This window comes from Rhineura floridana, chromosome 4 (assembly GCF_030035675.1).
Source record: "Rhineura floridana isolate rRhiFlo1 chromosome 4, rRhiFlo1.hap2, whole genome shotgun sequence".
Lineage (NCBI taxonomy): Eukaryota > Metazoa > Chordata > Lepidosauria > Squamata > Rhineuridae > Rhineura > Rhineura floridana.
In genome coordinates, this window is record NC_084483.1 from 167,533,597 (window position 1) to 167,555,491 (window position 21,895).

Genomic DNA, 21,895 nt, shown 5'->3' on the forward strand with positions numbered 1-21,895 from the left:
CAGCATTGTGGTTTCACATCTGCAAACCAATCAACATGCAGATTCTGGATCCCGCAATCCTACTTCTGCATGTTAATTCTCCCTTGCTGGATCAGGAACCGTCTTTGTGTGAGAGATCTATACGCCACACAAGAACCAGTTCTAGAAGAGCATTAAAAACCCCCAAAAAGACATCTCTGACAAAGGTTATATGGGTGGCATTGTTAATTCAGACTTTTACCAAAAGACATTCTGCTACTCTTTCCAATAACTCCAAAATCTTTAATCACTGCTAATTGATGTTCATCGTGCTCAGTTATGATGCCTCTATGCTCAAAGATGTTGCTGTCCATTCTATATAGATATACTATTAGGTAAGAAGACCAGTGCTGGGGTATCATACACATGCCTCTTAAAGTTATATGAATTTTGAGAAAACCTTCCTCTCTTATTTCACTTGCCATTATTTGAAAGCCAAGAGCCAGTGTGTCATACTGGTTAGAGTATTGGACTATGGCCTGGGAGACCAGGGTTTGAATCTCCACACAGCCCTGAAGCCCACTGCATAACCTTCGGCCAGTCACTGCCTCTCAGCCTCAGAGGGAGGTAATGGTAAACCCCCTCTGAATACTCCTTACCATGAAAACCCTATTCATAGGGTCACCATAAGTCGGAATCGACTTGAAGGCAGTCCATTTCCACTTTGTTATGTTATGTTATGGTTTATTTTGTGTGTGAAATGTGTGAAAGCCTGTTACTTTTGTTTTATTTAACCTGTTTTTAAATGCTGGAGACATCAGTGGATGCAATTCGGAGAAAATTAAGTCTCCATAAATATGGTTCTGTTGAAGTTAGGGTAGTCACTTTGGCTGAAACCATCATAATTAATCTTATCTGTTAGTGCACACAACTGGGGGGCCCATTTCTGTCCTAGGTCCAGTTTGCATGCTGTAATTGGTCAGCTGTCTAGTGCTATGCAATCAAGAGGCAGCCTTGCCTTATCTTGACCTGCATGTGCCTCAAGCAGGCAGGCCTTCACAGGCACAGTCTTCCAAAGTATACCCTGCCCATTGTCTAGGCAGCTGGAAGTCACAAAACCACAGTAATCCTAATCCTTCTAACCTGGCCTACCTGAGAGCCTCTGAGCTCTCTATTCCACTGAATACAAATGGCTACAGTCATCCCATCCTGCTTTTCTCTGTCAGATGATAGGAGCATAGGAAGTAGGTCTCAGATACTGCACGCTCCTCACGTGAAAACCTCACACATTTATTGCATATTTATAGCCTGCATTTCTGTTAACCAGGGTCCTCAAGATGGATCTCTGGGGATGGGGGAGAAATTAAATTCAGTTTGCATTTAAAGAGGAATCTATCAAATTCACACTGTCCAAAACAATGAACTGTGGAATAGTCTCCCCGATGAGGTGCGCTTGGCGCCGACTTTGCTATCTTTTCGGCGCCAAGTTAAAACCTTCCTCTTTTCTAAGGCATTTTAATTTAATTTTAATTCTAATCTAGTTTAAAATCTGCTATAACTGATTTTAGATTTTTCATTTTCTTATATGTGTTCTTGTTGTATTATTATGGGTTTTTATTGTATGTATTTGTATTTTTGTATTTTTGCTGTACACCGCCCAGAGAGCTATGCTAGTCGGGCGGTATAAAAATCTAACAAATAAATAAATAAAATAAATATGAGAGACAAATCACAGCCCTCCTTTGAAATGTGCAGTTCTCCAATCAATATTTACAGAAATGCATTTTTAAGGGAAAGTGTGCATAAGAATGAATATATTAGTGAAAACAGCATAAAAACACACATATTAGGAGAAATGGCCTGCAAAAATGTGTACATTAGTCAAAACTACATAAAAAATTGTTTATTAGGAGAAATTAGCACTAAAATGCTGAAGAAGTTTCATGAGGAACTTTTTTAAAAACACACACAAACACACATTACTGCCCAAATGTGAAGAACTGAATTTAAGAATGGAAAAATAAGAAAATGGGAGAACTAACACTGACAGGGAGTGAGGGTGTATGGCAGTGGGGGAGTGTGGCATGACTTTCATGAAGGGACCCTGGAATTCTGAATTTGCCACTACACTACTGGTTACAAAGCAAAACTCTCAAAATTATTATTTATCAGAGTATGGCTGATATACTTGATTTGGGTATCTATATATCTATATCTATTAATGCTATTTATTGCCATTTCTGTCCTAACAAAAAGCAAGCCAGACCAGGGTTGGTGGATTAAATATTGCAATCATATGCATATCTACTCAGAAGTAAGCCCTACTGAGTTCAGTGGAACTTACTCCTGGGTAAGTATGTGTCAGTTTGCAATCTCAAACCGTTCTGTTTATGGTTCTGATGAGTTGTTATCCAGTCGTTTGAAACACCTTCTCAAAGACAGCATTTTGGGGCCAATGTGTTCATTGCTTGTTTAATAAATATCATGTGCCCCTGTTATAAGCATCAAAACTGCAGTCCATTAATCTTCAGCAAAATTTTACTTCCTGATCAGAACGCTAACCTACGAGGGGAGGAGGGGGTGGCTATTGAGGGGGTTTCTTTTTTCCACATTCAGGGGAATGGCATGCCCCTGTGGGAGATAGTAAATTGAAATTAAGGCTGTTTCAGTTGGCCTACAGGATATGCCTGCAAATGTAGACATATTGAAATGGTGAAAAAGTCTGTTTGTGCCCATTCATATAAAGTGAATGGGTTGTAATGTTCTCCAGCCCTTGGGAATGGTGGCTAGATTGAGGAAAGAAGCCAGGAAGAATGGGATGGATTTGACATAAGTATATTGAAGTGCACTGACGGCTTTCTCTCCTCCCTGCAGTTTAATGGCATATTCCACTGGGGTCTACAAGGAAGAAACAGAGTGAATCCCTACAGCTTTCTTTTTTAATCATAACAAATCTTAAAACAGGTGTGAGCACAGAAAGATCCTCTTACTGCTTGTTTTTCTGCCTTCCCCCTCATCCTTTTGTAGCCAGCAATGTTGCTGTGTGTGTATTATTATCATTCCACAGAAAAACTAAGGGGCAGCAGAAAAAGAGAAGAGAAAGCTGGGAGAGGGAGGACCCTAACAGGCTATTCAGTAAATATTCATTAAATATGCTGGCCATGCTTTATAAAATCTACTGTCCTGTGATTGCCAAGGAAGCAGCCAAAGACAAGGAAGCATAAATAAAAGGATTCAGCAACACATGGAAATGCTTCATGGACAAGGCATGAAACCTGGGTGTGAAACAGAAGATTTGTCATTATTGAGGAGGGAAGCACTGGCAGTATCGTTAGGAAAAGGCATTTCACCATATCAGCGAACATATCTGTTCATATCGGTTCTTTCTGTTTGAATTTAGTTCTCCGCATTTCTGCAGCAATTTGCAAAATAAAATAAAAATCCTCATGAACATTCTTCATTATTTTAGATGTGCATTTCCCCAAGAAACACACAGGGCCGTATTATGACTTTCATGGGCCCTAGGCACTTTTGCCTTCGTGGGCCCCTTCCCCCATAATAATATCAATATTAAAAATTATTTTGATATAACTTTAAATACTTCAACATTTTATTTTTTTTCTATTTCAGGCAAATTTTAAACGATTTTTGTGGGCCCTAAAAATTTCATTTTTTTTCTTGTGAGAAAAAAATTAAAAGATTTTCTTCGACCCTAAAAGTTTGATTTTTTCTTCTGATTTTAAAAGAAAATAAAACATTTTTGTGGGCCCCTAAAAGTATCGTGGGCCCTAGGCACTGTGCCTACTGTGCCTAATGGATAAGTCGGCCCTGAAAACACATTTTTGTATGCAGTTTTGACTCATGTTCACTTTTTTGGCAAGCAATGTCTCCTAATATAATGCATTTGTGTATGTTATTGTCACTAATTTATTCATAGAAGGGTGAGCTCATTTTTTTCCTTGAACCAATCCTGTGAGGTAGCCTAGATTGCTGAACAGTGACTTGCCCAAGGCTACCGAGTGACCTTCATTGCTGAGTGAAATTTGAGTTTATTTTCCCACAGATAAACTCTGCTTTGCCCCAGAGAAGAACTTGTTCCCAGAAGGTCTATCCTTAGGGACATAGGAAGCTGCCTTACATGGAATCAGACCACTGACTCATTCTTGAGCTGTTAGTGGGGCTATTGTTCTCGTTTGTTTGCATAGTAGCATTGTATGCCTTCTTTGAGTCAACACCTAGGGCACAGCCATACCTAACTGCAAAATCCATGTTTTCATGCTCACTTGGTGGCCTCAAGATGCATACATGGTTGGATTATTGTGAAAACTCTATTATCAAGCATCCATATGTGTGGGCTTTTTTTTGGCCTAAATTGCTTTAGCATTGGCCACTCCCCTAAGTCCACCCCTTTTCAGTGATTGATCCACAACAGTGGTTTGCTTTTTGTGTGCTTTTTCAGAAGAGTGCAGAAATGTATATCCTTTTTTTAATTCCCACACATGCTCAGGTTTGTGGATTTGCTATTGGGTGAGAAGGAGATGGGGGGGTTGGATGGAGGAACATCCATGAATCGCCTATTGCAGGAAAGTCTCCAGTATTGCATACGAGCACACAAACATTAATGTGATTACTTAACAATACAAGAAAGCATATCAGTTTTTTGGTGGTATTTCTAATGTGGATTTGTGAATGCGAAAATCCATACTAGATGGCAATGTTATATGGACAATGGTGAATTAATGAGGTCACAAAGCAATAACACTGCAGATTATACAGTCCTGTGGACAGGCCCCTAGTCTTTGACTCCAGTGCTACTCCTACTAAAAACATAAGAAAAGCCTGCTGGATCAGGCCAGTGGTGGATACAGCCCTTGGTATGAAAAGTAATGTGAATTGCCTGAAATAAGTAACCAAGCTCAGAATCTCTGTTAGATGCGGGATAAGAGATCATTATAACAAGGCACATTATATTAATCAGGCAGAATTAACTAGATTAGAAGCAATTAACTGAATGACCTTAGGATACCAACAATAAATGTCATATTATTGTTTCAAGTGATTATGGGGAGGAGGTTTAATGCAAACGTCTAGATCTGGATATCCATTCAGGGATTGAAGATCAAGTTACAAATTGTACAGCTCGTCTCACATCTCATCTCTCCTACATCCCTTTGATTTCCATTATTATTTTTTTCTGAATGCATTCTCATCCATGATGATATATTTTATGTATTTTTTCAGACTAAAACATAATGGTCTCATCAGAAGCTTTTCATTCCATCTACAAAAGAAAGAGAGGATGGGAATCAAATTCAAGGATTTGGAGGAAGTGTAATCTTCCGTGTATAACATCTGTCTGTCTCTCAGTCAAGAGCAGCACTTGAACTATTTCATTTTTTAAAATACTTTTGTGAACCCAGCTAATGAAAAATAGCTTGCTTACAAGGTTAAGGTTCCCATTTTATTTTCCCATTGTTTCTATTTTTATTTTTGGTTGCATCAGCAAGAAAAGTGAGAATTTTCTGAAGTGCCAGATAACTTTGGTAGAAAGCACTATTTTAAACTCATGCAAGATTTCATGATGAACTGAAGACCTTTATGGACAGCGAACTGCATAGAAATTAATACAGACCACCATGCATTCTCTTCTACGATTACCAGGAGCCAGACTTCAGACTACCAGAAGGACAAGTCTTAATGAAACCACAGTAATCATTTATCAGTTGCAACACTGGCTTACCCAAAGCAATGTGCCATTAATTAGCTACTCTTTTGGCTATTATTTTTCCAAGATAAAAAGCATGCTGTCTGTACAGATTTCAGTACTGTTGATACAAATGGTAACATTAACTTTGAGCCAAATGCTCTTAGAAAGTTTCTCCAGCTCTCTGGATTCCAGTTCTTTACCTTCTTTCAACAACTGTCTCTATTACAAGCCATTATTCCTCCTTCTGGACATCCCCTCCCAAAAAAGCCCTGGCATATAGACAATGGGTAATTCAAAAATATCTATATTGTCCCTGCACCCTGAAATGGTATTGTCATTGTAATTTTATTACACTCATAAAATTTTTGCAACTTCCCTGCAGCTCACTGTAATTTCACCAACAGTTGTAAAAACTCTTAAAAGATATTTCTACAGAATTGAGATGAATGGGTTTCAGTATGAAGCATTTCTCATTGTATAAGAAGGAAACTTTTTCCTTTTCCTTTTGCCAAGTACAAAGAATAAGCAATCCATTCAACTATTTGTCAACTCCCATTAGAAACATTTAATAGTAATAAAATTTACAGACTTTGTTTCCAAAAGATGCTGCCAGAAAAGTTCATGACTGCTAAATCAGTTCTTAAACACAGTTTTGTCTTAGATGTTTTTGAACATCATAATTCTTTCTCATACTTGATTCAAGTTTTCCTGTGCTTGTGCAAATGTAGCCAAAACCATCACACGCATGGGATGTATCAGCAGACTATGAGGTTTATTTGAGAGAGTAATAAAAATATTTTTGAAAAAGCCTAAAGGATGAAGACCCTCCACCCCAGTGCCCAATGATAACTCAATGGCATGGAATGTTGACAGACTTATAACACAATCCTATACACATCTACTCAGAAGTTAGTCCCATTGAGTTTAATGGTACTTTCTTCCAGATAAGTGTTAACATTATAGGACTGTAGCTTTAGAGGGGAAAATCAGCCAACTGGGTATGAACAGTAATAGAATGGTACAGCCTGGGGAAAATTTAAACCAGGTGGGAAAGGAGAACTGAATGGAGTGGCTGGAGGGAGAAAGAAACACATGAAGATAAAAAGTGTAGATAGAATTGTCTCATTGTCTGGGTAGGTCATTTTCAGGTTCATACTGAAAAGCTATTTCAAAATTTCTCCAGAGATGGAGTGAGAGCTGTCCATAGACATCATTAGAAAAATCAAAGATTTTACTATACCTGAGATTGGGCACAATTGTGTCTATCCTTGCCCCCCACCCAAAGAAAAAATAAAAGAACAAAAAAATCCTGGTGTGGCCAGATCTCTGAACAGAAACACTCCATGCTGCAACATGTTCTTGCAGGGCACTACTTGCTTGACAGAGAAGTAGCAGAGATCTTATTCTGAATCAGCAAGTGGGGAAGCAAGCCTCTAAGCCTGGCTCACTGATTCATTACCAGCACAATAGTAGTGATCTATAAAATGTTCCACATACATTTCTTAACAAAAGTATATAGTGTATATTAAGAGTTCTGAGAACATATGGAGTTTATTTTGCTAACATCAGCTAGAAGCAGTAAATTTGATTGTATTTCTTTGACCTCAAACAAGTCAGGGTTGGTTTTTTTAAAGATATAATGCAGTATATTATATGGATATTATATGGAGGGAGAAATATCAATAATTTAAGATATGCAGACGATACCATACTACTAGCAGAAACCAGTAATGTTATGAAACGAATACTGATGAAAGTTAAAGAGGAAAGCACAAAAGCAGGACTACAGCTGAACGTCAAAAAGACTAAAGTAGTGACAACAGAAGATATATAACTTTAAAGTTGACAATGAGGACATTGAACTTGTCAAGGATTATCAATACATTGGCATAGTCATTAACCAAAATGGAGACAATAGTCAAGAAATCAAAAGAAGGCTAGGACTGGGGAGGGCAGCTAGGAGAGAACTAGAAAAGGTCCTCAAATGCAAAGATGTATCACTGAACACTGAACTCAGGATCATTCAGACCATGGTATTCTCGATCTCTATGTATGGATGTGAAAGTTGGACAGTGAAAAAAGCAGATAAGAGAAAAATGAATTCATTTGAAATGTGGTGTTGGAGGAGAACTTTGCAGATACCATGGACTGTGAAAAAGACAAATAATTGAGTGTGAGAACAAATTAAAGCAGAACTATCACTAGAAGCTAAAATGATGAAACTGAGGTTATCATACTTGGACACATCATGAGAAGACATAGTTCACTAGAAAAGAGAATAATGCTGGGAAAAACAGAAGTGAGTAGAAAAGAGGAAAACCAAACAAGAGATGGATTGATTCCATAAAGGAAGCCACAGACCTGAACTTACAAGATCTGAACAGGGTGGTTCATGACAGATGCTACTGGAGGTCGCTGATTCATAGGGTCGCCATAAGTCGTAATCGACTTGAAGGCACATAACAACAACAGTGCAGTATGTGTGTGTGTGTGTGTGTGTGTGTGTGTGTATATCCACAGTGTGTGTGTGTGTGTGAGAGAAAGAGAGACAGAGACACAGAGAGAGAAATAATGACATATGTGAATGTTTCAGAAAGTGATCATAAAAATAGTGCTACATTAATGAAATGGAAAGGCCTTGAATTCATTAGTAACATCATGTTACTAACATGATAATGCTAGTTACTGCTATGAAATTCCAATCAAATTGATTAGCTCCATGTATTGTATATCTGATCATAAAATGCAGGAATTAAGAGCATAGGCAGTGAAGTGGGATGTTACAGCTGACGTTGGCAGGAGTCCACACAGTTTTGATAAGGAAAAAAGTGCAACAGAATTGACCATCAAGGGAAAGGTAAATCCTGTTTTTGACTTCCAAATCATGCAATGAAATATAAGTAGGGAAAATGAAAAATAAGACAGAAGATTAATGTCTTGATTTTTATTACAGTTGGACAGCAATGCTTCAAAAGAGTATTGAACGAACTGAGACCTCATTAAAGGAGAGAATAGACAATAAGGATTACTTTTATTCTTTACATCTACTGATCACCCAATTATCTGGGGGGGAAAATTCCTGATTCTGAATTGTTTTATTTATTTAAAATATTTATAACCTAGCTCTCCTGTACTCAAAGCAGGGAACAAGAAAAAAACAGAAAACATTATCAGGAGCTTATAAAAACCATAAAACAAACCAATTTGCAACAGCAGTTTGTTATTCAAATCTCTTGGAAAGCCCTTTCAAATGCTTTCCTTAAGAGCAGTGATGGGCGGAGTGACCTTTAATCCACCCATCTGGGCTCACCTCACAATTAGCTTGATTTTCCTTGGAAACTTTGTGGGATAGCTCAGAGTCTTTACAAGAGTTCTTCAAGAAAACACAGAAGGACCAAGCCTAGGCAATCTCTTTGCCAGCCCTTTCTACCAACCCTGTAAATGTATCTTTGTGAAGTAGGGGTAGCTCATTAGAACTTCTGCTAAAGTTTGGGCTGCCAGTTTACTGCCAGTTAGGAATGGGGAAGGAATTAAATTCAGTTCACAGTTAGAGGTGAGCCTACCTAATTCACACTTACCGAAAGAAAATGAGAATCAAAACACAGTCATCCTTTGAAAGTCTCACTTCTCTGAATTTTGCGATTCAGTTCTCCAACCAACCAGTGTTTACAGAAATATATATAATTAGGGGAAAGTGTGCAAAAAAAATTGATATACTGGTGAAAATAACACAAATCCATTATGTTAGGGGGAAAGTGCATACAAAAACCATGCTCATTTATTTATTTATTTATTTATTTACATCTCCTTCTCCCCACCCGCCTGAGAGCAGGATGGCATTGTTTTGCTTTCCAGCTGGTGTGCAGGACAATTCCATCCTACACATTGCCGGTCACTGCTCCTTCGCAAAGAGTGTCTCTGTATGCAGAGAAGCCACCCACGAATGAGCAGCAACTGGCACCACACAGGATGAATCCTCAGATGGGGAAGGCACCTACCTTCTCCCGCAAAGAGGTGCCTCCTTTTTCCAGTCTCTCTTCCTTCCCATGTATGCCTGCCTGTCCTTTCTACCCAATGCCTCGCCCTCTGATAGCCCCAGATCACTCTGGGCTACCATACCTGACCCATACAGATACAGGGCTATCTCAACCTGATTCGGCTGAGGCCCAAATGCCTCTGAAGACGCCCAATTTTGCCTGGGCCTGGGCAGAATCCAGAGCAAAGCCCTAGTTTCTAATCAGTTCAACAACACTTACCTCTTGCACTGGGTCTTGGGTGCTACTTAAGATCCAGGTTCTCTCCCCTCTGGTCAGTTGCATGACTTACGGCACACTGTTTTTTTATGGTATCTAGAAATTTTACCTCTTTATCGTGATTGGAACACTTATTTACTCAGTGTATGTGAGAGTAATTTAAGTCATCCATTACTATAATACCTTCTTTGGATGCTTCTTGATTAAATTCTTCACCACAAGATCACTGTGGACAATTTGATTAGGGCAAGAGGAGAGATGCATCCCCAGTGCTAAATTACTTAGATGAAGTTGTAAGCTAAGCTTGGAATGGGCTCAGGGGGATGAATCCCTGAGTTCGGCATCATGAGTTCTACCATCCAAACTCTATATGCATCACTACAGAAGAGTCAGGTTTATGACCCCTTCCAATAGTGTAGCAGCAAATTCAGAAGTGCAGGTTGTCTTCATGATAGTCACAGCCACATCCCTCACAGCCATGCCACCTTCTAAGATTGTACATACAACCTTCTAAGATTGTAGCATGATGTGGCCAGGTTTGTTTATTGCTTTCTGCTCCTCTGTCATGGTCACTATTTGTCTGTCATTTCTCACTGTCAGAACCATTGCTTGAATTAATAAATTCAGTGTTTACACATTGATCTCCTGCTGTTACCCAACTGCTTGATGATATAGATGGGATGCTGTCATCACAATGCACTCTCTCTTCTGCAATTACAGAATTCTCACTCTCCACAACTTGTCTTGCCTTTTTGAAGCAGGAGCTAATAAAGACTTCCTTTCAATCTACACTCATTTGGCCTGCATAACTGACCCAGGAAGCCCTACAAACTATTTAAAAACTGCTGGGTGCATTGCCTCCCCCCCCTCTTTCTCTGGGGGCTTTTTTGCTGCTGGGTTAAGACAAAGCCTGTTTTTCCTAAATGAAGGAATTCACACTCTTTAAGCAGACCAGGCATTCATTTTTGCATAGGAATTTGTATTTTGAACATTGCCACCTTCTAGAAGAAGGGATTTTTCCACCCCCTTCTCCTATCTCCCTGTGGTACCTCCCCTCCTTCCACACATACCTAGAGTGTTAGAAAAAGACAGAGGTTTTAGCCCATTCGCGCAGTTAGTTTTTCATCATCATCATCATCATGGTGTAAGGTGAGGAACTCCCTATGTACAGTTTCCCATCTTGGCTGCCTTACTCAGAATAACTGCACTTGGGCAGAGCTTAGGAGTTTTAGGAGGAAATGTCAGCATGGAAATTCCTGATCCCTGGTGAAAATGAGATTCTTATGAGAACAACAAATGTTCCTAGGAGCCAATCAACACAAAAGGGGAGTGTGCTATCTACTGAGAAGAGAAGAGTCGTCTCCTTTCACTCTGATTGGCTCCAATCAGCAGGAAAGGACAAGGAAGCATGTTAAAAGACTCTTCTCAGTGGCAAATATACTCCCCTTTCACGCTGATTGGCTCATAGTATGCCACCCTGGGCTCCTGCTGGGAGGAAGGGCGGGATATAAATCAAATAATAAATAATAAATTAATAAATAGGATGCTGGAGACATAGAGACCCTGCTGGGACCTGGTTTCCATAAAAGTAAAGGGTCTAAGATCCCCAGAGATCCTGGATGACTACACCCTTGATCCCTTTGAAAAGCCATCAAAGATATGTTTTGCCAAACCTCCTCTGAGAGACAACGCTGGGGCAACTACCAAAAAAGTCTTCTTCCTGAGGACATTATGAGTTTCTACAAAGATTGAAGGCTGAATAAGAACACCAGGGAAAAAAAGATCCTATTTAAGGGTGGGACATATACTGTGAGAAGTATTTGGTATGTAAGAACTAGGTCATGAAGAGGTTTAAAGATTAAACCAGAACCCTGAATTGATAACCAATTCAGATTGGTTAAATGTGCATCACTTGAAGCTTCTAAGTTATCTTCCAGTGCATCCCCATATAAAGTGCATTGCAGTTTGAGAGCCCACATTGGCATGGATCTTGCCTGGATTTAGCCTTAGGCAATTTCTTCTTATCCCATTGATGACCCATTGGTTTATTTTATTAATTAATTACATTTGTATACTGCCACATAGCCGAAGCTCTCTGGGCGGTGTTGTTGTTGTTGTTATGTGCCTTCAAGTTGATTACGACTTATGGCGACCCTATGAATCAGCGACCTCCAAGAGCATCTCATTTTGGATACTCTGTTCATAGGGTTTTCGTGGTAAGAGGTATTCAGAGGTGGTTTACCATTGCCTTCCTCTGAGTATGGATGCATCTTAGTCTGGTGTCTCAGCTTTGACCATTCCGCCATGGGTGCCCCTGCTAGGAGTCTAGCCTCTTGGTCTAGACTCCTGATGGCATAGCTCTCAGCTTCTTCAACACTCTCAAACCCCCTCACCACATTAAGGTGTGCATCCTAAAGGGGGCTGGGCGGTTTACACCAATTAAAAACATTAAAAACAAATATAGAATTTTAAAAACACTTTAAAAAAAACAATTTGGGGGAGACTCCTGCCTGGCCAGCTCTGCACCTTGAACACAAGCCCATCTGTCCATTCAAGAACATGAAGGACAGTCTAGTAGCAAAAGTGGGTCGCTCTCTTCCCTCCACCCTCAAAGGCAGCACTCTTCCTCGTCCATTTCAACCAGAGGCTGGTTTAGCACTGAGACAGCAGGTTATAGAAGCTTAGTTAATGCAATACAGAGCTGGATATCATTTGCATACTGATGACACCCAACTCCAGAGCTCTGGACAGTCTCACCCAGCAGCTGCATATAGATGTTAAACAATATAGGTGATGGAATTGACTCTACAGAACCCCATATAACAGTTCCTGTGGCACTAAGCTCATTGCTCTCATCATCACACTCAGAATGTATCACTCCAAACAGGTACAAAACCATTCATTTCAAAGTGGCAACCATTTTGCTAATTTTGTGCTCTCTCAAATGTCAACTCCAAGTTACACAACTGAACCATGGTTGTATGTGTGTTGTTGTATTGCAATTGGTGCTATGGATCTCTTGACATTTACACAGTGGCTAAGGAGAGGGAGAGGAAATTACATTTGAAAAAGCCTGTTTGAATGAAAGACCAAAAAAAAAAAAGTAAAGTTTCAGATTTTGAATGAATGTTCTTTAAATAATGGATCCCAATATATCACTAACTCACATTAACTCTTAGGCATGACAGTTTCCTCATTTTACACTAGTGGCCAATTAATTCTGAACAATAAAATGTCATCCTTTGCTGTGCTGATGTCCCTATGTGATACTTGCCTCCATGTGTTGTAGAGAGGCTTGGTGGGGCAACAGAAGGCAAGCAGTGAACATAAGTAGACTTTTTAGATGGAATTCTTTTACATGATATATAGAGGGGAAGATCGTCCATCACAGTTATAAGCCATAAAGCTGACAAGAAAAAAAGAGATAAAATACGGCTCATTGGGTTGGAGGGGAGGCAGGCCAAAGAGAGAACTATAAAATGAAATTTTCATGATGAATTAGTTTGTATTTTCCGTTTTCATTTCTGACACATGGAAGGAAATGCTCCATGTTTTCTTAAGGAAGTGCAAATTTCTCCACTTCATCCATTTTAAATCCTCACCCTTAGGCATTTCGTACTGAAGCATAAAAGGCTAGGATACCTTACATGGACATAATGATTCCCTGCAGAGTTTGATCTCATCAACCTACTAACAGTTCAGCAAAGCTCAAAAGGAAAACCATTTTGTAGCAATTTGGCACCATCCATTTACAGAAAGAAGTTCATATGGAGCATCAATTCATTCTCTTGGTTTCTTTACCATATTTGATGAAATATAAGATGCAACTGGAACAAGCACCTAAGGGGAAAGAGCCATAAACTTTGAAACAGTGCTGTAAAAACACACAGTATGTTAACGTGGAGCAAGTTACAGACTTGAAAGAATTTGCAATGGTTCGCTCATATAGCAGTAACACAACAGGAGTGTGAGCTGCAGATGTTTGTTGGCATATCTGGTTTTTAAATACATTGTTCCCCTCTACGTGAAGGTGTAAGGTGAAGATCTGGATGACAATCATACCAGAGAGTCAAAACTGGGAGCAGGAGAGGGAAGCCAACACAAAACCGAGGGAAGCAAAGAGGGAGAGTTCAAAAGAGCACCATTGATTTTTGATGGCACTGAGTGAGTTTATGGGGAAATTGCTACAAAGACCCATTATTCATGGTAAGCAGAACATTTGCTATAAATGGGGGAAATGATGCAATTTACTACAGGGTTCTCTTTATCTGCTAAATCCATCAGATCTAGAAGATCAAGATATTAGCAGATTTTAAGAAGAGGATAGCTTTAAGCCAGGACAGAAATAGCCAACATGGTGCCCTCCAGATGTTGTGCAACTGCAGCTCCCATCAGCCCAGTCAACATGGCCAATGCTCATGGATAATGGGAATTGTCATGCTGCAACATCTGAAAGGCACCATTTTAGCAGCCCCTGGATTAAGGAAATATATGTACCATCTAAAGCTAATTGTCACAGATATGGCTTTGTATAAAAAACTGTTATATGGTATACCAAAAAGAAGGGCCTGTTAAAGGTTTAAGGGGGGCTTATAAAGTGACTTCTGGTGGCCCCCATCCTTGACTGGGACCCCTGGCAGGCTTGCCTGGCAGGAATGGTGGGTGGCAACACCAGCACAGGGAGGCTTCCACTTTAATGTGCCATGATCCCTTGCAGCAGTGTTCAGAGCTTGGAAAAGTTACTTTTTTGAACTACAACTCCCATCAGCCCAATCCAGTGGCCATGCTGGCTGGGGCTGATGGGAGTTGTAGCTTAAAAAAAAGTAACTTTTCCAAGCTCTGCTTCCCACATAGCTGACAACCAGCTGATTGTTGGTTACTTTGAAAGCACTGCCCAAAGGGCTTTGGAAGCCCTATGCTTGGCTTTTGGGAAGCTCTATGCTCAGGGATGGCAAAGGGCTTTGCATAGTACTTACACCTGACAATAAGCTGGTTGTTGGGCATTTGGAAAGCACAGGCCCTTTGAACTATCTCCCCCCCCCCACTTCCACAGGCTAAATTTGATCATTGTCCGTCACCTGCTGTGGTTATAACATCAGATGATTGACAGATGGGTGGTCCTGCTCACCTGTCAAAGTTGGCCTGTGAGGTGGGGAAAGATAAAGATCTGACCCACTGGGCCAAAAAGGTTCCCCACCCTTGAATTCCATTAACAGTTCCAAGGGAAACTGTCTAAATGTGGGTTCCCAGAACACAGGCTCCTCGTTTTGCTTTGGCTTTGTATGCCTTGGGTTAGAATGTTGGACTATGACCTGGGAGACCAGGGTTCGAATCCCCACACAGCCATGAAGCTCACTGGGTGACCTGGGGCCAGTCACTGCCTCTCAGCTTCAGAAGAAGGCAATGGTAACCCCCTCTGAAAACCATTTACCACGAAAAGCCTATTTGTAGGGTTGCCATAAGTTGGGATTGCCTTGAAGGCAGTCCATGTTTTGATGATTGTTGGAAAGGTCAGTAGAATAGGGATGCTATGAATACCTGTGACTGTCTGTTCTGAAAGTAAATAGATTACATATTCACTGTTGTGGGTGACCGCCTCAGACAAGGAAAAGGTTTGCAAGTCATTTCCCCAAATCTGGAAATGGGAAGGCTTGATGTGTAAACATGCTGCAACATTCTGCAGCATATGCAGGACCTGTGGGAGGAATGGGGAGAGAGGTTTATACTGCACCTCCAGCAGTCATTGCCTCTGCGAGTTTTAAGGGCTGGAAGGCACTAATACCTTCGACTCAGAGCACTAGAAGGAATACATGACAGTCTGGGAATAAGATGATGAAGAACATCATATCAGAGCCAGAGCAAGATATTCCATAGCCTATAGCATGGTGAACCAGTTACCACCACCTCCCTGAGCATAGTGGTGACTGCCTCTACCTCCTCCACTGCCTACTGGTGTCAAGTTGATAACATGACAGTTATGCAGCTTCACCTTGGTTGATGCTTTTGAGTGGGTTGACTTTATGTATAAAATACGCCGCTTCCTCCTCATCAATTTTTTTTGGGGGGGTGGGGGGAAATAATATGGTGCAGGATGAATGCATATGCCTTGATCTGACATTGCTACTTGATTCTCAGGCTGCAAGAATAGGAAAGGACCCCAGGCTCAGTGAGTGATGCTTCAAGATCAATAACCCTGCATCATGTCTATTATATATTATTGTTATGAGACTGCGGTGGTGCACAACATTATATATTCCTACATCGAGAAGAGGGTTGGACTTGATGGCCTTATAGGTCCCTTCCAACTCTGCTATTCTATGATTCTATGATATATCTGTGTGTATAACTGACTCAACATATGCATGTTCTTATACAATAGAGGCCTATTATTTTTCCTTATACAGTTCACTGTTGAGGTCACCTGCACTATGAAACAATTCCAGCACATCATTTCTTTATGGTGAACTTGCCAAAACTCTGCAATTGATCTACTTCCCCACAACACGCACACACTGCTAATAAATCCAAACAAACCACCAAGAATTTTTATTTTCTATATTCTGAATTGGAGGGCTAAAGAAGCTGCCAAATTACATGACAGAACAACACCTACACAGAAAACCTGGTAGAACATTAAACCCCTGCATATTTTTAAATTATAACTCCAGATGCTTTTATTCTCAGTTCTTTTCAATGACCTTTCACTTGAAAGTCCATTTGTCAGTCTACTTCCAGGGTCTGAAGAAATCATCAAAGCCACAATGCTAAATTGTTCCATAAATGGTGTTCCTGACACTACAGCAATGTTGTTGTGTTAGTTTCCTGATGGTGGGAACAGAGCTCCCACTTCTGCCAGTAGCATTTAAACAAATTCATATATATATATTTAGCCAGCCACTGTAGAAGCTGCCTATTTATCACCTACGTAAACATAGGGCTCCTCTAGACAACTTCTTATTTATAGAGCATTCATCCTGATGCACTTGTACATATGATCCTTCTTTATCGAGCATTCGTTCCAATTTGTTGCAGGGAGGTTATACAATGAGCATTCACCCTGATTTGCTTGCACAGTTTATACATCATCCCACTAATCATTCATTCTTTCCTCACTTTTCAGTTCATTTCATCACTTTCCTAACAGCAAAAGTCTGTCATTTTTAAAAGTGGATTTGTTGTGCTAGGGTGACAGAGCAGTTCATCTACTTTAATTCCACAAACCTAAATTTCTATTATGCACTTGGATCCTTCCCACAAAATAGTGGCAGTCTGGAGGTGACCACATTCATTGCCCCTAGGAGCAGTCTCTCAGGATAGACAAAGGAGAACTTCAGAATGGTGACTGGTTGGCACCCATGATAGGCTAAATGTATCATCATACAGCAGGCGTTGCCAACCTTTTTGGACCAGAGGGCACATTTCCAATTTTGAGAGAGTGCTGGGGGCACCAGTCACAAAATGACTACCATGGGGGAATGACATGACATAAAATGGCTACCATGGGGGTTGCATAACACAAAATTAGAGAGTAGTCATGGTGAAGTTTTTCCAATAATTGTATTTCCATACTAGAAAAGACTTGACCTCTTGAATTCTGTCTGCCATACTGTTAAAAGCACAAAAATTAAAAACCTCCACTGGTTTCCCCCAAAGTCAACCCTAAACCAAAGCCTAGACTGCCACCCTGTACCTGGATGTAATCCCCATTAAACACAAAGAAACTTACTTCTGAGTAGACATGTATATAATTGTAATATTCTTAATGTTTTAACTGTAATTGTACTATTCTTAATGTTTTAAATTGTCTTAGTATCTTAAGTGTATGTTTTATGGTTTTAATGTTACGAATAGTTTAATTCTATTTTAATTGTATATTTTTGTATGTTTTTTACCTATGTGTAGTTTTTATTTGTAAGCCGCCCTGAGTTCCAGTTTTGGAAAAAGGGCGGGGTAAAAATAAAGATTCATTCATTCATTCATTCATACTGTAAATTAAGTATACAGTGTATTCTTGATCAGTCCTTACCTAATCTTTAGCTCCTGCAAAGCAGGAGACGTGCCTATGCCTCTTTGCAAAGAGTTCATATTTGCTTTGGGGGTGGGAGGAGGATTTTTTAACATTCACTCACACTCATTGTGTATTAATATTTGCATAAAATAATTTCTAGGCACTGTCTGATCTTAGGTGAATCCAGCACAGGAAAGATGCATCTTGGTTGCTAGGGAGGAAAAGGACAAACTATTGAGATTCCAAGGACTAGAAAAAAAGACAGCAGCAGGAAAATTGCACTAAATGGGAGAGCAAAACAGCACTCTTTGGGACCCCAGGGATGCCTATTGCCTGGTATCCAAATAACTCACATCAATCACAACTTTGACTTCATTCATTGGCTAATTCCAGATTGGATTATTGCAATGTGCCCCACATGGGGCTGCCCTTAAAGACGACTCAGAAACGTCTACAGGTCTAAAATGCAGCAGCCATATTACTGGCTGGGGTTGCTTTTAGATCTCATATAACTCCTGTTTTAAAACAGCTGCTTTGGTTGCTAGTTTGTTTCTGAGCTCAATTTAAAGTGCTCATGCTAGTGTTTAAAAGTCTTAAATGACTTAGGTCCCAAATATCTGAAAGACCGCCTCTTTTCCTACAGATCCTCTTGGCTGTTGAGATCAACAGAGGGGGCCCTTTTGGTCATTCCACCACCCTCAGATGTTGGGGGGGTGGCCTGGCAGAGGGCATTCTCTGCAGTGGCTCCTAAATTCTGGAACTCCCTCCCCACTGAGGTGTGTCTGGCAACTTCATTGTACAATTTTAGGTGAATGCTGAAGACACAGCTCTTCATCCTGGCCTTTGACAACTGAGACATATATTTTTAGGACTCACCCTATATTGTTATTTTAGGTCGTCTTTAATTGTTTTTAATGGTGTATTTTAAAATTGTTGTAACCTGCCCTGGGATCTGTGAAGGGCGGATAATAAATGATAACAACAACAACAACAACCCTGACAGGTAGGAACAGCCAGGTTGGCTCATTTCACATACATAACTTAGAAGGGTACCTGCACATTTTACTCCCTAACCTTCTTTCTAGGAGGCCTAGAAATTACTCTTTTTTTAAAATGAAAGCTCAGATTCTGGGGTGTCATGGCACCTGCAGGTGAAGGGTTGGTGGCCCCTGTTGTACAGTGCTACTACTTTTTTCTTACCACCCCACCACTGGGGGGGGGAAGAGATATTAAATTCAGTTTACATTTAAAGCTGAATCTATCAAATTAGCACTTTTTGAAACAAGATGAAAACCAAAACACAGCCATCCTTTTGAATGATTTGTGATGCAGTTCTCCAACCAATGTTTACAAAAACACATACATTAGGTAAAAGTGTGATTAAGAATGAATACCTTAGTAAAAATAATATGCAGAAATCCATGATATTAGGAGAAATGTCTTGCAAAAATGTGTACATTAGTCAAAACTGCATACAAAAATGTGTTTAGTAGAAGAAATTTTCAGTACAATGCTGCTGAATTTTCATGAGGTTTTTTATTTTAAAAAATCAAATTGCTGCAGAAAAGTGGAGAATCAAATTTAACATTTAAATTTAACATTTGATTCCGAACAACCGAAACTGACAGATCCTTCCATCTTTATTAACCACATGGTATTCATCTTAGTGATATGTAAAACCAACAAAGACAAATCAAAATGCAATCTTGCACACACTTACTTATGGGCAAGTCTCACTGGACACAGTAGGACTTACTGCCATCAGACCCAATTCCAATTTTTGTGAGATCCTCGGCAGGATGCCCTCGGTGGCCCCCCTGAGGGCTAGCCAGTCCCCCACAGCACCACCTCTATCCCCCCCAGTGATGCTGCTGAAGCTGCCAGCCTCACCTTCTTCCTTGTGCTCATGTGCACACTTACAAGTGGGCTTCCCCAATGGCAGCACTGTAGGAGGCCGCTAGGCCCCCAGCCTGAATGTAAGTGAGCACAAGGGGGTGGGAAGTTAATGGCAAAGCCTGATCACTTGCAAGTGCAAGGGAGAGGGGAAAGACTGCTGGCTGCAGCAGTAGCATCCAAGTGGTGGCAGGCACTGAAGGGCAGACAATGGCAGGCCATGCCAGCGTACGTGGATAATAAAAAGGAACACAAACTCTGAACAAATGCAAGAAGACAACAAGAGATGCTTAAAAAGAGTTTGAGGAACACTTTGCTAAGAACATAAAAACCAACAAAAAGTTCTTTGAATACATTCAAAACAGGAGACCTTCTAGGGAGGCAATTGGACCCTTGGATGACAAGGGAGTCAAAGGTGCACTAAAGAAGGATAAGGAGATTGCAGAGAAGCTAATTTTTTTTTTTTTGCATCTGTCTTCACAGTGGAGGATATAGGGCAGATCTGTGAACCTGAACTAACAGTTGCAGGAAAGGAGTCTGAGGAACTGAGGCAAATAGTGGTGGCGAGAGATGAAATTCTAGGCTCAGTAGACAAAATAAAAATGGACAAATTGCTGGGGCTGAATGGCATCCACCCAAGAGTTTTCAAACAATTCAAATGTGAAATTGATGATTTTCTAACAAAAAATACGTATTTTGTCCCTTAGATCCACCTCCATACCTGAGGACTGGAAAGTGGCCAATTTAACACCAATCTTTAAAAAGGGATCCAGGGGAAATCTTGGAAACTACAGACTGGTTAGCTTAATGTCTGTGCCGGGATTCATGGAGGATAAGGCTATCAGTGACTGTGCTCTGCCACCATGGTCAGAGGCAGTGTGCTTCTGAAAACCAGTTGCCAGAAACCACAGGAGGGGACAGTGCTCTTGTATGCAGGTCCTGCTTATGGGCTTCCCATGGGCATCTGGTTGGCCACTGTGAGAACAGGATGCTGGACTAGATGGGCCACTGGCCTGATCCAGTAGGCGTATCTTATGTTCTTATGTGGACCCTGGCAAATGCCCTAGTATGCTGGGTGCCAGTGCCAGGCCTACTACCAAGTCAGCATTGCAGTTTAGCTTTGTGAGCTCTGTGGTGGGCAATCCATGTGTCCTGTTGGATTTTAAGGAAATGTCATAATGCTGCTCATTGGTATAATGGCTGAATAAATCTTGCAATCATGATTTCATTCTATGCATGTAAGGGCTTTTTAATGTTGTTGAATGTCTGAGGTATGCCAGAGGTTTTGTTGTTAGGACTTGGACACCAGACTGAGCAGGCACACAGGTTATCTATGATATAATGCACTATGATATGATTTATTTCTATTGAAATATCTATTATGATTTATTTCTATTGAAATCACAGTAATTATTTCTAAAATTGCATCTCTCTCTCTCTCTGTGTACTGTTTATATTACACATTTATTTATTTGTTTATAGCACTTGTATACCGCCCCATAGCTGAAGCTCTCTGGGCAGTTTACAGCAATCAAAAACATTAAAACAAATATACAATTTAAAACACATATTTTAAAAACAATTTAAAACACAATTTTAAATTTAAAACAATTTAAAAACAATTTAAAACAAATGCAAAAATGCCTGGGAGAAGAGGAAAGTCTTGACCTGGCGCCAAAAAGATAACAGTGTTGGCACCAGGCACACCTCGTCAGGGAGATCATTCCATAATTTGGGGGCCACCACTGAGAAGGCCCTCTCCCTTGTTGCCACCCTCCGAGCTTTCCTTGGAGTAGGCACCCGGAGGAGGGCCTTTGATCTTGAACATAGTGTACGGGTGGGTTCGTATGAGGAGAGGCGTTCCATCAGTTATTGTGGTCCCAAGCCGTGTAAGGCTTTATAGGTCAAAACCAGCACCTTGAATCGAGCTCGGAAACATACAGGCAGCCAATGCAAGTGGGCCAGAATCGGTTTTATATGTTCGGACCGTCTGGTCCCTGCTACCAATCTGGCCGCTGCATTTTGCACAACCTGCAGTTTCCGAACCATCTTCAAAGGCAGCCCCACGTAGAGTGC

At 40.4% G+C, this 21,895-nt stretch overlaps 1 long non-coding RNA gene across 2 annotated transcripts in view; it reads left to right on the top strand.

The window, feature by feature from the left end:
* Positions 1-6,280, top strand: part of LOC133384494 (uncharacterized) — a 31,986-nt gene extending 25,706 nt beyond the window's left edge. Inside the window, exons 3-4 of one of the 2 annotated variants that reach the window (XR_009762587.1) lie at positions 2,833-2,922; positions 5,200-6,280. This is a non-coding gene — a long non-coding RNA (uncharacterized LOC133384494). Of the gene's footprint in view, positions 1-2,832; positions 3,399-5,199 lie in introns of those variants that run through there. The other variant, XR_009762586.1, reaches the window with a different exon arrangement.
* Positions 6,281-21,895: the final 15,615 nt, after the last annotated feature.